Source organism: Ovis aries, chromosome 10 (genome assembly GCF_016772045.2).
Source record: "Ovis aries strain OAR_USU_Benz2616 breed Rambouillet chromosome 10, ARS-UI_Ramb_v3.0, whole genome shotgun sequence".
In the NCBI taxonomy this organism is placed as follows: Eukaryota; Metazoa; Chordata; class Mammalia; order Artiodactyla; family Bovidae; genus Ovis; species Ovis aries.
The window spans coordinates 18,808,434-18,824,102 of NC_056063.1; the positions used below are offsets into that span (position 1 = coordinate 18,808,434).

At 45.4% G+C, this 15,669-nt stretch overlaps 1 protein-coding gene and 1 non-coding gene across 2 annotated transcripts in view; one reads left to right on the forward strand and one right to left on the reverse strand.

Annotated features, from left to right (window-relative positions):
• The window catches only part of CYSLTR2 (cysteinyl leukotriene receptor 2), a 43,821-nt gene extending 38,941 nt beyond the window's left edge, over positions 1-4,880 (forward strand). The window contains exon 5 of the transcript XR_009595113.1: positions 41-4,880. The gene's annotated coding sequence lies outside the window, so the exon portion shown is untranslated. The remainder of the gene's footprint in view (positions 1-40) is intronic.
• Positions 4,881-14,906: 10,026 nt separating this feature from the next.
• Positions 14,907-14,978, reverse strand: TRNAC-GCA (transfer RNA cysteine (anticodon GCA)). The gene has a single exon. It is a non-coding gene; the product is annotated as a tRNA-Cys (tRNA).
• Positions 14,979-15,669: the final 691 nt, after the last annotated feature.

Genomic DNA, 15,669 nt, shown 5'->3' on the forward strand with positions numbered 1-15,669 from the left:
ACCCTCACTCCTGACCCCTCTTCTCTCTAACTCCCTCTAGCAATGCTGGTCTCCTGCTTCCTTGCACATGAGCCCAACAAGCACGCTCCCACCTCCGGGACTTGGCAACAGCTATTTCCTCTGCCTGGAATCTCTCCATCAGGTATTCATGTGGACCACTCTCTTACTTCATTTATTGTTGTTCAGTCGCTAAATCGTGTCTGACTCTTTGTGACCCCATGGACTGCAGCACACCAGGCTTCCCTGTCCTTTACCATCTCCCAGAATTTGCTCAAACTCATGTCCATTCAGTTGATGATGCCATCAAACCATCTCATCCTCTGTCGGCCCCCATCTCCTCCCGTCCTCAATCCTTCCCAGCATCAGGGTCTTTCCCAACGAGTCAGTTCTTCACATCAGGTGGCCGAAGTATTGGAGTTTCAGCTTCAGCATCAGTCCTTCCGATGGATATTCAGGACTGATCTCCTTTATTCAGGGTTTGATCTCCTTGCAGTCCAAGGGACTCTCGAGAGTCTTCTCCAGCACCACAATTCGAATGCATCAATTCTTTGCCGCTCAGCCTTCTTCATGTATTACTTCACTTAAATGCCAACCCTCCCCCCGAGAAAGGCTCTTCTCTTACGACACTACCAAAACGATACTACCCACACCCTCCCCTCATGTCTGTCAGCTCTGTCCCCACACACTGCTTTATTTCTCCTTGTATTTATTACCACCTGACACTCTCATATATATTTATTGGTTTATGGTTTGTCTTCCCCAGTATACTATAAATTTCCCAAAGGCAGATTTCTTGTAGCCCAGGCCCAGAATATTCCCTGAAACAATGAAGACACTAAATGAATGAATGAGGCACTTAACCTGTTTCCTGTTTCCTGAGCTGGCTCTTCCTCACTTAGGTGCTGCTCTCAGGGGCCTCTGGCCTGCCCTTGGCCTCACGGAGCTCTCTCATCTCAGACCGACCTTGACCAGCATCACCCCACAGCCTCTAGGGCCATGTCAGCTTCCTGCTTTCTGCAGACAATGGGTGGCGGGCTGCCATGAGTTGTGTGAGAAGTTCCAGAAAGTCCAGATTCCCTGAAATGGTGGCTTTCCCCTGAAATGGTAGAGGGCAGAGGGGTGGATGAGGAAAAGCAGGGGGCGCAGGGCCAGCTGACCTCTTAAAGGCCGGGAACAAAACTGGCAATGGCAGGCGTTGCCTTGAGAGAGGAGAGGCTGGGAGGGGTTTGCGAAAGACAAAGCACAAGGCAATCCATTGTCCTGTCCATATGTGCCCAAGATAAAAGTGCCTCTGGAATAAAGGGAGAAGACAGCAGATGAAGCAAAAGTGCCTGAATGAGCCCCAGGATCAGTGCAAAAAGGAAGAGCCTGGAAGCTCTGTGCGAGAAGGCCTGCTCACCACTCTCTCCCAGGTCCCAGGGCAATTCCTGGCACATCACACGGACTCCATCAACTTGTAGTCTGCTGGAAGATTTGTTTAGAGGGTAGGTATGTGTGAGATGAGACCTATCAAAGGTGGCACACAGCAAACACACTGAAGATGGACAGTGTCCAAATGAAAGAGCTGCTTAAAAGAGGCATCAGTGATGAAATGGAAAGTCAGGCAGCCGTCGGGTCACAGCCGGGTCCCAGTGGTAATGGCGATAGGAACCAATGTCTGATTCTTTGCGACCCCACAGGCTGCATCATGCCAGGCTTCCCTATCCTTCACCATCTCCTAGAGTTTTCTCAAACTCCTGTCCATTGAGTCGGTGATGCCATCCAACCATCTCATCCTCTGTCATCACCCTCTCCTCCTGCCCTCAATCTTTCCCAGCATCAGGGTCTTTTCCAAGGAGTCAGTTCTTTGCATCAGGCGGCCAAAGGATTGGAGCTTCAGCTTTAGCATCAGTGTTTCCAATGAGTATTCAGGGTAGATTTCCTTTAGGATTAACTGGTTTGATCTCCTTGCTGTCCAAGGGACTCTCAGGAGTCTTCTCCAGCACCACAATTTGAAAGCATCAATTCTTCAGCATTCAACCTTCTTTATGGTCCAACTCTCACATCCAAACACGACTACTGGAAAAAAACATAGCTTTGACAAAATAACCTGGGCAAGTTACTTAATTCCTTTGTGCCTTATTTTTCTGGTCTGGAAAATGGGTACAAATGCTACTCACTTTGCATCACTGTATATGCAAGAGCCCAGCATGGCCCTAGCATGCAAAGGGCAGTCTACCGAAAGCAGAGGAGAGAGGTGAGGGTGAGAAGGGCTTTAGTGGAGAGGTGGGGCTGGACAGGGAGAGAGCCAGAAGTTGGTGGAGAGGATTCAGGCTGAGGTCCCCTCTACACACCCCCATCATGCAAACAGAGGAAAGGCCGTATGAGGACCCAGTGAGAAGGTAGCTGTCTACAAGTCAGGAAGACAGACCCCACCTGTGTGAAAGGTGAAATAAAATGAGGTTGCTTATGTCAAGGGGTTTTTCAATGGAGCTGGGAGGATATTAAGGAGGTGGGCCTGATACATGTCCTCACTAGGTGAGAAATGAGGGTTATAGAGAGGACTAACAGAGTCCCAAGGATCAAGGAGAGGGAGTTTTGTTACGGGTTGGCCAGGAGTGAGGAGGAGGGAGGTGGGGAGGAGGGGAGGAAGAGGAATCTGGCAACCGAGGTAAATGGGACCTTGACAGAGCCCCAGAACACCGCCAGGCACACCACAGCTGAAGCCCGGCTCCACTGGCTGGTGTTTGCCTTCGCGGAAGGCAGCCCGGGAACCCTCATGCCCACCTGGGCAGACCCGCGATTCGGGCCCACGGAAGTCACAGAGGTCTCAGCAGGAGTCAGAAGTTCATTAACACAGGACTTCTCAGGCTGGGATGCCTGCTGGGGAGGAGATGGAAACACAGTGAATCAATCTCATCCTTCAGAGCAGGAAGGAAATGAAACATTTTGGAAGTCGTTGAAAGGCAGATTTTATGTTAACTGGAATTAAATGTTTGGTTAACCAGTTGCTCTCTGACTTGTTTTTTTAAATTGAAGAAGGGTCACAAAGAAGCGACACACTGAAGCGACTTAGCATGCGCGCACACAGTTGGTTCACTGTGCTGGAAATGTGCCTTTGCTGTTCATCTATTAATATTTTATACGTAGTGGTTCTGTATCTCTTAATTCCATGCTTCTGATTTTTCTCTCCTCACCTGCCTCTTCCTTTCGGCAACCACCAGCTTTTCTGAATCTGTGCCTCTGTTCCTGTTTGCATGTTTATTTACCTAATATCTTTCAGATTTCACATACAAGTGATAAACAGCAAACACTGTCTGATTTATTTCACCAAACATAATATTCTGTAGACCCATTTATGGTGCTCCAAATGGCAGTATTTCATTCTTTTTATGGCTGAGTAATATTCCAGCACACACACACACACACACACACATACATAAACACACACTACATCTTTTTAATCCAATCATCTGTCAGTGGGCCCTTGGATTGCTTCCATGTCTTGGCTATTATAAATAGTGCTGCTTTAAACACTGAGATGTTTGTATCTTTTGGAATTACAGTACTGTTCTCATTTTTTTTCCAGATATATACCCAGGAGTCGAATTGCTGAGTCATACGGTAGTTTCATTTTTAGCATTTGTCCTTTTCTGTCTGATTTATTTCACTAAACTTAATATTCTCTAGGTCCAAACGGCAGAATTTCTTTCTTTTTTATGACTTCTGGATTTTGTAAGTTCAAGATAGATATCATCTTGGCACTCACTGGGAGCACTGTTGAACTCAGGCTTATTCCAACTGTGCAGGATCTGAGACATTTCATCCACGACTTAATTTTTCATCAGGCTCTTTGCATGCTGAGTGAAAACTCTCCTAACCCTTGCGTCAGACACTTTCTCCAAGGACCAGCTTACCTCCTGTGAACAGAGTGTCCTGTGTTACATGCTGGAGCAGTCACCCCAAATTGGGATGAACTCTTTTGGGGAAGGTCAACTACAAATTGGCACTTGCCGAGAGCATTTGCTGGTGACTGCACAATAGCAACAAGGGCACTTGCCACCTGCCTCTGCGGAGACTGAGCCCTGAGCTGCTGCTGTTGACCTTTAACACCCCTGAGGGAGTTCAGGGCAGAGTGAGGCACTCTGTGCACCAGGGGATCTGGAGGGGCAGGTCTTTAGGTAGTTAAATATTTTCAGGCACTGATTTCATGATCCCAACCTTTGCATGTCTTCACATCTAGAAAAACGCTAAATCCCCGCATGATGTCATCAGATCCTCGTGACTGGCAGAAAAGCTCTTGTACAGTAAGTGCTTGACTACACTGAGCACCCCTTTCACCAAAATCTTATATATTGACCTTTCCCTACTTCCTCTTTGGAGCAGGCTCTCAGAACTGAGGTGCTATCTCCCAGGTTGCAGTCCTCATTTTGCCCCAAACAAGACTTAGCTTGAAACTCTCAAGTTATGCATCCTTTTTTAGTTCACAGGACAATGTCATCACTATCACTCATGAGTACCTGGATCAAAACCATTTCCACAGAATGTGTGTGTGCGTACTAACTCGCTTTGGTTGTTTGCGTCTTATACCCCCCAGGCTCCTCTGTCCATGGGATTCTGCAGGCAAGAATACTGGAGTGGGTGACCATGCCCTTTTCCAGGGGACCTTCCCGATCTAGGGATGGCACCGACCTCTCTTCTGTCTGCTGCACTGGCAAGCGGGTTCTTTACCACGAGCACCGCCTGGCAAGCCCTCACTGGGGTGTTGCTTGCATTTTTCACTCCCATCGTTTGACTAGTCTACCGGAAGTTCTTCTAGAGATTGCTGGCACGTGACATCACAACAGTCTGCATGTGCAACATATGTGTGAACGTCAGACATTAAAGACATTTGCAAAAACGGAAAATGTCTCTCTTCTATTTTTTTATTTTGAAAATAGTTATTTTTCATAAAAATCACTTGTAAGTCAGCATGTGATGGGCTAATTGATATATATTTTTGCTTACTTTAAAAATGGATCCATATTTTTTAAATTGATATATATTGATACAGGTGAAGATGGGCTCAAAAAAAGGACAGAAATGGTCTGGACCTAACAGAAGCAGAAGATATTAAGAAGAGGTGGCAAGAATACACAGAAAAACTGTACAAAAAAGATATTCACAACCCAGATAATCATGATGGTGTGATCACTCATCTAGAGCCAGACATCCTGGAATGTGAAGTCAAGTGGGCCTTAGAAAGCATCACTATGAACAAAGCTAGTGGAGGTGATGGAATTCCAGTTGAGCTATTTCAAATCCTGAAAGATGATGCTATGAAAGTGCTGCACTCAATATGCCAGCAAATTTGGAACACTCAGCAGTGGCCACGGACTGGAAAAGGTCAGTTTTCATTCCAATCCCAAAGAAAGGCAATGCCAAAGAATGCTCAACTACTGCACAATTGCACTCATCTCACATGCTAGTAAAGTAATGCTCAAAATTCTCCAAGCCAGGCTTCAGCAATACGTGAACCGTGAACTTCCTGACATTCAAGTTGGTTTTAGAAAAGGCAGAGGAACCAGAGGTCAAATTGCCAACATCTGCTGGATCATGGAAAAGCAAGAGAGTTCCAGAAAAACATCTACTTCTGCTTTATTGACTATGCCAAAGCCTTTGACTGTGTGGATCACGAGAAACTGTGGAAAATTCTGAAAGAGATGGGAATACCAGACCACCTGACCTGCCTCTTGAGAAATCTGTATGCAGGTCAGGTCAGTTAGAACTGGACATGGAACAACAGACTGATTCCAAATAGGAAAAGGAGTACGTCAAGGCTGTATATTGTCACCCTGCTTATTTAACTTCTATGCAGAGTACATCATGAGAAATGCTGGGCTGGAAGAAGCACAAGCTGGAATCAAGATTGCTGGGAGAAATACCAATAACCTCAGATATGCAGATGACATCACCCTTATGGCAGAAAGCGAAGAGGAACTCAAAAGCCTCTTGATGAAAGTGAAAGTGGAGAGTGAAAAAGTTGGCTTAAAGCTCAACATTCAGAAAACTAAGATCATGGCATCTGGTCCCATCACTTCATGGGAAATAGATGGGGAAACAGTGGAAACAGTGTCAGACTTTATTTTGGGGGCTCCAAAATCACTGCAGATGGTGACTGCAGCCATGAAATTAAAAGACGCTTACTCCTTGGAAGAAAAGTTATGACCAACCTAGATAGCATATTCAAAAGCAGAGACATTACTTTGCCAACAAAGGTCCGTCTAGTCAAGGCTATGGTTTTTCCAGTGGTCATGTATGGAGGTGAGGGTTGGACTGTGAAGAAAGCTGAGCACCGAAGAATTGATGCTTTTGAACTGTGGTGTTGGAGAAGACTCTTGAGAGTCCCCTGGACTGCAAGGAGATCCAACCAGTCCATTCTGAAAGAGATCAGCCCTGGGATTTCTTTGGAAGGAATGATGCTAAAGCTGAAACTCCAGTACTTTGGCCACCTCATGGGAAAAGTTGACTCATTGGAAAAGACTCTGATGGTGAGAGGGATTGGGGGCAGGAGGAGAAGGGGACGATAGAGGATGAGATGGCTGGAGGGCATCACTGACTCGATGGATGTGAGTCTGAGTGAACTCCAGGAGTTGGTGATGGACAGGGAGGCCTGGCATGCTGCAATTCATGGGGTCGCAAACAGTCGGACACGACTGAGCGACTGAAATGAACTGAACTGATACATGTTTTGGTTTCCTCTTTTTTTTAATATTTGTTTTACAGGTTTTCTTGCTAAATTAATATTTTTTCCTAATGAAATAGATATTTTAATGATAAATTTAATTAAAAAGTGAATCTTAGTTTTTAATGTAGTAAATATGATAGAAGCCTGGCGTGCTGCAGCTCATGGGGTCACAAAGAGTCGGACACAACTTAGCAAATGAACAACAACAAAGTATGATAGAACCCACATAAAGGAAAGGTCTTTGAGGAAATTCTGTGGCTGTCCAGTGGTTACATCCAGCGTTTTCACTGCCATGCACCTGGGTTCGATCCCTGGTTAGGGAACTAGGATGCCTGCCAACCTCACAGCACGGCAAAAAAAAAAAGAAAGAAAAGAAAGAAAGAAAGCTCTTTGAGTGTTCGATAACTTTTTAAGACTATAAAGAGGTCATAAGACCAAAATGATTGCAAACTGAGCGAGACTGTTTACTTACTTCTGTGCCTGCTCTTTAGTCTTCAGAACAGACCTGTAAGATAAAGCCTTTGCTCTCCAGCTTACAGAAGACACAAAAGAGGTTCAGAGAAAACCCTCACTTCTAAGAAGAGGCAGATCTGGGATTGGACATGCTCGCGTTCTCTATTCCACCCACTTTTCTGCAGTATCTGCTGACATCCATTGTGGCAAAAGGAAGTCTTATGGAAGAGAAAGAAACCCACAACGTTTAGCAATTTTGCAAGAGGCAAACTTCACTCTCAAGAGATTTCTGAAAAATATGTTGTGTATTATTTTTTCTCAAGAGAAAGAAACAAACTTAGTTCAAAGTGACCTCTCTTCACCCTTGACTGGGCACTCGTTGCGTCTGAACTGGGCAGGGTCCTGTGACTGAGACGCGAGCTCACCGTGTCTGCACAGCGCCCTCTGGCGGCCTGCCTCCGCTCCAGCACCGCTTGGTGTTGAGGCGGCCTTAGACCCAGGTTCCCGCTTCAGGTGAGAGCCCGCAGGGACCCCCGGAATCTTCCAAGGGATGGGAATTCTTCCAGTAGCAACCAGACTTTTATACGAATATGAAAGGCAGCCTTCAGCATTGAACCCCGCCCTTGGGGCCGCTCCTGGTTTGCAGGTCCATTTTTCTGCCCGTTTTCCACATCCAGAGCTCAGAACACCCACAGAGGACGGCCTTCTCTCTAGTGACTTGAGGGGGAAGCCTGGCATAAGCTCTGGGCCCACACAAACCTACGTTTGAATCCAGGCCCTCCGACCTGTAGCTTGGCAAGTTACTTAATCTCTCCGAGCCCTACGCTTCTCATTTTAAAAATGGAGATGTTAATATTTCCCTTGCAGTGTTGTGAGCCTGAAGGGGGACAGTTCAGATGTGCTTGACAAGGGGGTGAAAACTGCTGATCTCGGGCTCCCTACTTCTGCTCTGGGCTGCCAGGGAAGCTGACCTTGAGTTCCATGAAACTTCAGCACACCCTGGTGGCCCTGTGGCGGTAGATTCAGCTCCCACCAGTGGCAGGGATTTGTGTAGCTCTCAGGATATAAAGTGAAATAAGGTAGATTTAATGCAGTACCTTCTAATCTTTTCACAAACATCACACAGCTCATTCTTCTCTTAAAAGACTTTTTTTAAAAAAAGTTTTGTTTTGTTTTTTAGCAACGCTATTTGGCTTGCAAGATCTTAGTTCCCCGACCAGGGATCAAACCTGTGCCCCCTGCAATGGAAGTGTGGAATCCTAAGCACTGCACCACCAGGGAACTCCCAAGATTTTAGTTTATTTTTCAAAGGTTTTTGTTTTTTTTTTTAATGTGAACTATTTTTCAAGTCTTTATCGAATTTGTTGCAATATTCCTTTTGTTTTTTTTTTTTTGTTTTTTTTTTGGCCAGGAGGCAGATGCGATCTTAGCTCCCCACACCGCTTGCACTGGAAGATGAAGTCTTAACCTACTGTGAACGATGTTGGATTCATGATCTCCGAAGAAGATTTAGCTTCAGGACCAGAGACCAGACCTGACCACTCAGGGCTCCTGTGTGGGAAAAGCTTCGTTACAGTGAAAAGGGACAGAGAATGCTTCTGATACAGACGTCAGAGGGCGGAGAGTGCCTCACCCGCTAGTCTTAGCAAGGGAGCTATATACTTTTTAAATTAGTTATTAAAATAAACAACAGACTGGTTCCAAATAGGGAAAGGAGTACGTCAAGGCTGTATATCGTCACCCTGCTTATTTAACTTCTATGCAGAGTACATCATGAGAAACGCTGGGCTGGATGAAGCACAAGCTGGAATCAAGATTGCTGGGAGAAACATCAATAACCTCAGATATGCAGATGACACCACCCTTATGGCAGAAAGCGAGAAACTAAAGAGCCTCTTGATGACAGTGAAAGAGGAGAGTGAAAAAGTTGGCTTAAAGCTCAACATTCAGAAAATTAAGATCATGGCATCTGGTCCTATCACTTCCTGGCAAATAGATGGGGAAACAGTGGAAGTAGTGACAGACTTTATTTTGGGGGGCTCCAAAATCACTGCAGTTGGTGATTGCAGCCATGAAATTAAAAGACGCTTACTCCTTGGGAGAACAGTTATGACCAACCTAGACAGCATATTAAAAAAGCAGAGACATTACTTTGCCAACAAAGGTCTGTCTAGTCAAGGCTGTGGTTTTTCCAGTAAGTCATGTATGGATGTGAGAGCTGGATGATAAAGAAAGCTGAGTGCTGAAGAATTGATGCTTTTGAACTGTGGTGTTGGAGAAGACTTGAGAGTCCCTTAGACTTTAAGGAGATCCAACCAGTCCATCCTAAAGGAAATCAGCCCTGAATATTCATTGGAAGGACTGATGCTGAAGCTGAAACTCCAATACTTTGGTCACCTGATTCGAAGAACTGACTCATTGGAAAAGACCCTGATGCTGGGAAAGATTGAAGGCAGGAGGAGAAGGGGACAGCAGAGGATGAGATGGTTGGATGGCATCATCGACTCAATGGACATGAGTTTGAGTGAACTCCAGGAGTTGGTGATGGACAGGGAGGCCTGGTGTGCTGCAGTCCATGGGGTCACAAAGAGTCAGACACAACTGAGCAACTGAACTCAACTGAACTGAACCAGACCCACTCCCATGATATACATTTTAAGACAACAGGAAGGAGAAACTGTCCTCAAGCAGGACACATTGTTGTTATATAATCCTTATACAGAGTTTAAGCTGAGTTGTGTTGTTGTGAAATCATTAGGTTTAAAGAAAAAAACATTTTCTGTGACTAAGACTAAGGAATGTAGAGGGTAAAAAAAGATATTTGTCCTTTCCTCCTCCTTGAGAATTCCAGACCCCTGTCTTCTCTTCGAGAGCCCCAGACCCCTCTTTCCTCCTCAGAGACCCCAGACTTCTTATCAATCTACCTAGAAATTGACTGTCTCAGTCCCAAGATTTAATTTTTAAAAGCAGTTTTAGGGTTCACAGCAAATACTGAGCAGAAGGCGCAGATATATCCTATATACTTCCTTTTCCCAGATATCCAAGGCCTCCTCCGCCATCAACATCTCCCACCAGATGGTACACTTGTTACAACTGATGAACCTACATAGACACATGATGACCATCCCCAGTTCACAGCTTACCTGAGGGTTCACTCGGTGCCGTGCCCCTGTAGGTTCTGACAAACGTATGTAAGCGAAATGCACCTGTGCTAAACTGAAAGCAGAAGTTGGAGGGAGAGAAATAGGAAGCTGCTGGCTTGGAAGATGAAGGAGGGGGCCGTTCGCCAGGAATGTCAGTGGCTTCTAGAAGCTGGAAAAGGCAAGGAAGTGGATTCTCCCCTAGAATCTCCAAAAGAAAGACAACCCTGCCGACACCTTTGATTTTAGCCCAGTGGGACCCATATAGGACTTCTGATCTATGGACACGAAAGAGAACAAACGTGAAAACAGTTTGAAGCCCCCAGGTTCCTGGTAATTTGTTACAGCAGCAAGGGGACATAAATACTGGAAGGGGGATACACTCTGGGGGATCAGAATACTTTTAGTTGGTGGAAAGTGAGAACCCACTCACCCAGTGGTCAGAAGCAAGAGTCCTGCTGGTTTGACCCTCAGGCCTCACTTCATTATCGTCAATACCATTCTCTTCAAAACTTGGATAGTTTTGCATTTCAGCCATCCTCCAAATAATCCCCCAAATTGAAATGTTTGTTTCCCTTATGTGCAGGATTATTTATCGAATTAGCTTGTTGAAGTAATTATTCTCGCTCATCAAATTGAATTTAATTAATTTTCATATTTCAAGGGCCTGATAGCTGCTAACTGTATCCACTTGGCTGACCGCTCCATAAAACAATCTGTGTTTTCCCCCATTGCACTTCTTTGCATCCTAAAAGACTATTCACTTCTCTGGAGTAAAACTGTGAAGAATGCCAGGCCAGACGAGCAAATTCTCTAGAGGGAAGAGAATCCGTTAGTAAAACACAGCCCAAGGGTTTGTGGCAAACTGATGAACACTAAGCACATTGCTACGGCAGATGCAAGCAGGCAGAAGAGAGAGGGTGCTTTTCCTTTAGACTCTGTGAGGATCCTGAGAGAGGGGCTGGGTTGCCGGACCCCCCACCCCCAGAGCCCCAGCATCTGCCTGCAGTCTGGGAAAGCTCTCGAATGGCTTTTTCAGAGTTGGCTTCTGGTGGCCTCACAGGAGGCCCACGTCTACGAATGTGTTCATACCCATCCTGGCTTTTCAGATCTGTTCAGAGACGAGCTGCCTTCAGAGCTGACTGTGTCCTCAGGGCTCCATCTGAGTGTGTCTCTGGTGGGCCAGCTTTGCAGTGTCAGGCTGTATTTTTGAGTCAACATGTACAGCAGCACTTATTCCCAGACCCTCGAGGGCAGTGCTAGAAAGTGCTTCAAAAGAAAAGGACAAACAAGACAGAGAAGGAGAAATACGGTGTGACATCCCTTGTATGTGGAGTCTAAAAAGAAATGATGCGGATGAACTTACTTACAAAACAAAAAGAGACTCACAGACTTAGAAAATGAATTCATGGTTGCCAGTGGGGAGGGATAGTTAGGGAGTTTGGGATGGACATGTACACACTGCTGTATTTAAAATAGGTAACTAACAAGGACCTACTGTGGAGCACATGGAACTCTGCTCAGTGTTATGTGGCAGCCTGGATGGGTGGGGGGTTTGGGGGAGAATGGATACATGTATATGTATGACTGAGTCCCTTCACTGTTCACCTGAAACTATCATAATATTGTTAATCAGCTATCAGTTCAGTTCAGTTCAGTTGCTCAGTTGTGTGCGACTCTTTATGACCCCATGAACTGCAGCACACCAGGCTTCCCTGTGCATCACCAACTCCCAGAGTCCACCCAAACCCATATCCATTGTGTCGGTGATGCCATCCAACCATCTCATCCTCTGTCGTCCCCTTCTCCTCCTGCCCTCAATCTTTCCCGGCATCAGGGTCTTTTCAAATGAGTCAGCTCTCTGCATACCCCAATACAAAATAAAAAGTTCAAAAGGAAAGGACAAACTATTGGTGGATTTACATGATGCATAGTCAAACTGATACCATCGCTCAACTTCTTATTACACATCTATACAGTTTGTATGTCAATTTATATACATATACACACGCTAATAGAGACAAAGCATTAAGGCAAAATTTCTTTACAACTCAGGCGAGAGTCTGCCATCAACAATCTATGACCTGTAATTAGTGGTCTGGTCAATAAGATTATAACCATAAACAAAACATAGCTGTACTTACCCTTCACTTTCAAATATCCACCCTCCCTGCATATAGACATAGGTGTTCCTATGTTACAAAGCATGTTATTTCACTCGATGCCCACAATGATCAGGTTTGACGGTAAGGGCTTAAAGGGTAAGTGATATGCCCGAGGTTACAGAGCTCCCAAATGGTGGGACTGAAGTCGGCTAATCACTTATGTCTATCTTCTGTATGATTACACTTTACAGAACTCAAAAATACTGAGAAGTTGTGATAGTCATAAAAAGAATGCTTATCATGGATTCTTCATATATTATGTGCCAGGCCCGGTACCGGTCACTTCTGTGTACTTCTTGTGAAATCTTCCTGCTCGCCCTTAGATGTAAGTAGTGTAATTCTTACTTTGTAGATGAGGAATCTGAGGCTTAGAGGTGAATCAACAAACCCAAGGCCACATAGCTCACATCTGGTAGAGCCAGGTGTGAACTCACTTCTGACTCCAAAGCCCACGCTCTTCCCCTTTGGCTGTGTTTCCTATTTTCCCTTTAGTACCAATTTAAATCAGTGCTTCCACCTTTTGTAACAGTATTTGCATTTTGCAACATCTCCAGTTAAGGAATGGGAAGACTTGTTTCTTTGGTTTGGGTTTTAATTCCAAGTGTCTGGTAATGGAGGGGAGGGTTCTGGGGGGGGAGAGTCTAGGGGGTCAGCAGGCAGCCCCCTAGTGTCTCTGAAATTCATACCTCAGAGCCAGCCAGCCCAGGCTGCTGCGGGCACAGCTTCAGTTCTCCCGGAGGGTGAATAGGTTCTTCTGAAAAGTGCTGCATGTGCAACACTCTGAGCCCTCGAGAGAGAACTCTTGAGTCCGAGCAGCCCTGGACAGAGGAGCCTGGCGGGCTGTAGTCCATAGGGTCGCACAGAGTCAGACACGACCAAAGCAACTTAACACAGCATACATGCACGTGGCCCTGCTCTTGAGGAGCTGTACAGCCTGGACAATTCATTTCCGAACCCTCTTGGAGACTCTGCCCCCTTTTATTGAAACGGGGATTAAATTAGATAATGTGTGTGTGTTTGGGGTGGGGTGCCAGGCAAAACAGGGAAGCTATTCTTTCATGTTCTCTTCCAGGGAGTCAAGTTTCCCTTGGCCCTTCTCTGAGCGAGTGCTCTGCACTAACCCTCAGTGCCTGCCAGGGCAGGCTAATGATCAGAGGCTTTCCCACTCTGCCTTCTGAAGGGTTTGTGCTGGTTGGTACACGTGTCATTTCTTGCAGGAGTTTCCAAACCTCATCACCGAGGAGCTGTCTCCCAAGTAAAGGCTGTTGTGTGTGTTAAGAAATGACTTTGCTCATCCGCAGAGCCCACTGGTTGGATGGCATCACCGACTCAGTGAACATGAGTTTGACCAGCAGTGTTGACCACTTAGTCCTTGTTTTCGTGACTGCCGAAAGTGTCTTTTTTTTTTTTTCCTTTTAATTTTGTGTTGGAGTATAGCTGATTAACAATGTTATGATAGTTTCAGGTAGACAGCAGAGGGACTCAGCCACACATACACATGTATCCGTTCTCCCCCAGATCCCCTCCCATCTAGGCTTCCACATAACATTGAGCAGAGTTCCCTGTGAAGTGTCGCTTTTAAGTCCTGCATCTTTATTGAATTCATGTCTGCAAAAGCCAGTCCTGTGCAAACGCTTGGATGTCACTTCTCATTCTGGACTTATATGGACCCCACTGGCAGAACCATGACACTTTCTGAGAGACAGTGTTCAGATAATTTCAGAAAAGCAACAAGCTCATTGGCACGAGTGTTAACCACTTCATATCGAATTTTCCATGGTTTCTTCGTAGTCTGTAGTCTTAGACCCAAGGTTAAGAAAGAATGAACATGATACAGCAACTTAGCTTTCACAAAGCCTTATCATCGAGACACATAAGTGTGCCAAAGCTGTGTCCTGAGCCCTGGCTGTGTGCAGGACCATGCGAGGTGAGTTGGTGTGTGTACGTAGGTCATGACCCCTGTTTTCAGGGTCCTTATAGTAGACAGCTGGATGCAGACGTAATGTGCTGGATGAAGTGGGGAAAGCATACTTGGTCAGTGTTAGCAGTGTGGCAAGTGAGAGAGAAATCAGCGTTTGTGCAGGTTCAGGGACAGTATTTGGAAACTAAGAATTGTGAGGGATATGCAAGAATCTACAGGAATGAGAAAACTGAAAGGTCAACAGGGGAAGCATTTTCAGCTGAAGAAACAAAGGCACCCAAGTGAGAATTTGCCCCAGGGTGATTAAGGCATTGAGAGTGTTTGAGCCTACTTGGTCCACTTCTTTTAAAACAGTGGGAATCAAGTTTGCAAGGATTGAAGAAAGAAAGTGAAAGTGAAGTCACTCAGTCAAGTCTGACTCTTTGCGACCCCATGGGCTGTAGCCTACCAGACTCCTCCGTCCATGGGATTCTCCAGGCAGGAATACTGGAGTAGGTTGCCATTTCCTTCTCCAGGAGATCTTCCCAACCCAGGAATCGAACCTGGGTCTCCCGCATTGCAGGCAGACGCTTTACCATCTGAGCCACCAGGGAAGCTCTTACAAAGATTAATTGGGCTCAATAAAAAGGAGGTTGAATTCTAAGTTGAGGAGTTTGGCTTATTCCTTTCAATAGTGAAGTCTCTGAAAGTTTTTTGAGCAGACAAATGGCATTGTGAGAGTGAAGTTTTAGGAGAGTTACACTGGTGGTGGTGTTTAGAGGGGGTTGTCATTGAGGGGAAAAGATATAAGATGGGGGAGTAGTTTGAGGACTATTACAAAGAGTTGATAATGAAACCATAAGAATGGGAACTAGGATGACCGCAGAGGGAAAGGAAAATAAGGGACAAATAAATGCAAATTGGAGAGCAAGCAGATGGTAGGCTTACAGAAACAGCAAGAGAGACAATGACATCACAGGGTGAAGGCGGAAAATCTGGAACTTGTTGGTATAGCTGGCTTAAACAAGTTAAATTTGAGGTCTGGTGAGACAACCCCAAGTGAAAGGTAAAAATGGCCAGCAAGTTACTGGGGATTCCAGAAAGCAATTGAGAATGAATTCCAGGCTGTAGACATGATTAGTGTGGCATCCGAGTGGAGAGGATGGCTGAAATTGAGTACTATAGTTTGTAGTAAGTTTTAAAATTAGGTAGAGTGACTCCTTCCACTTGATTCTTTTTCATAATTGCTTTAGCTCTTCGAATTCTTTTGTCCTTCCATATCACTTTTAAAATAAACTTGCCTAT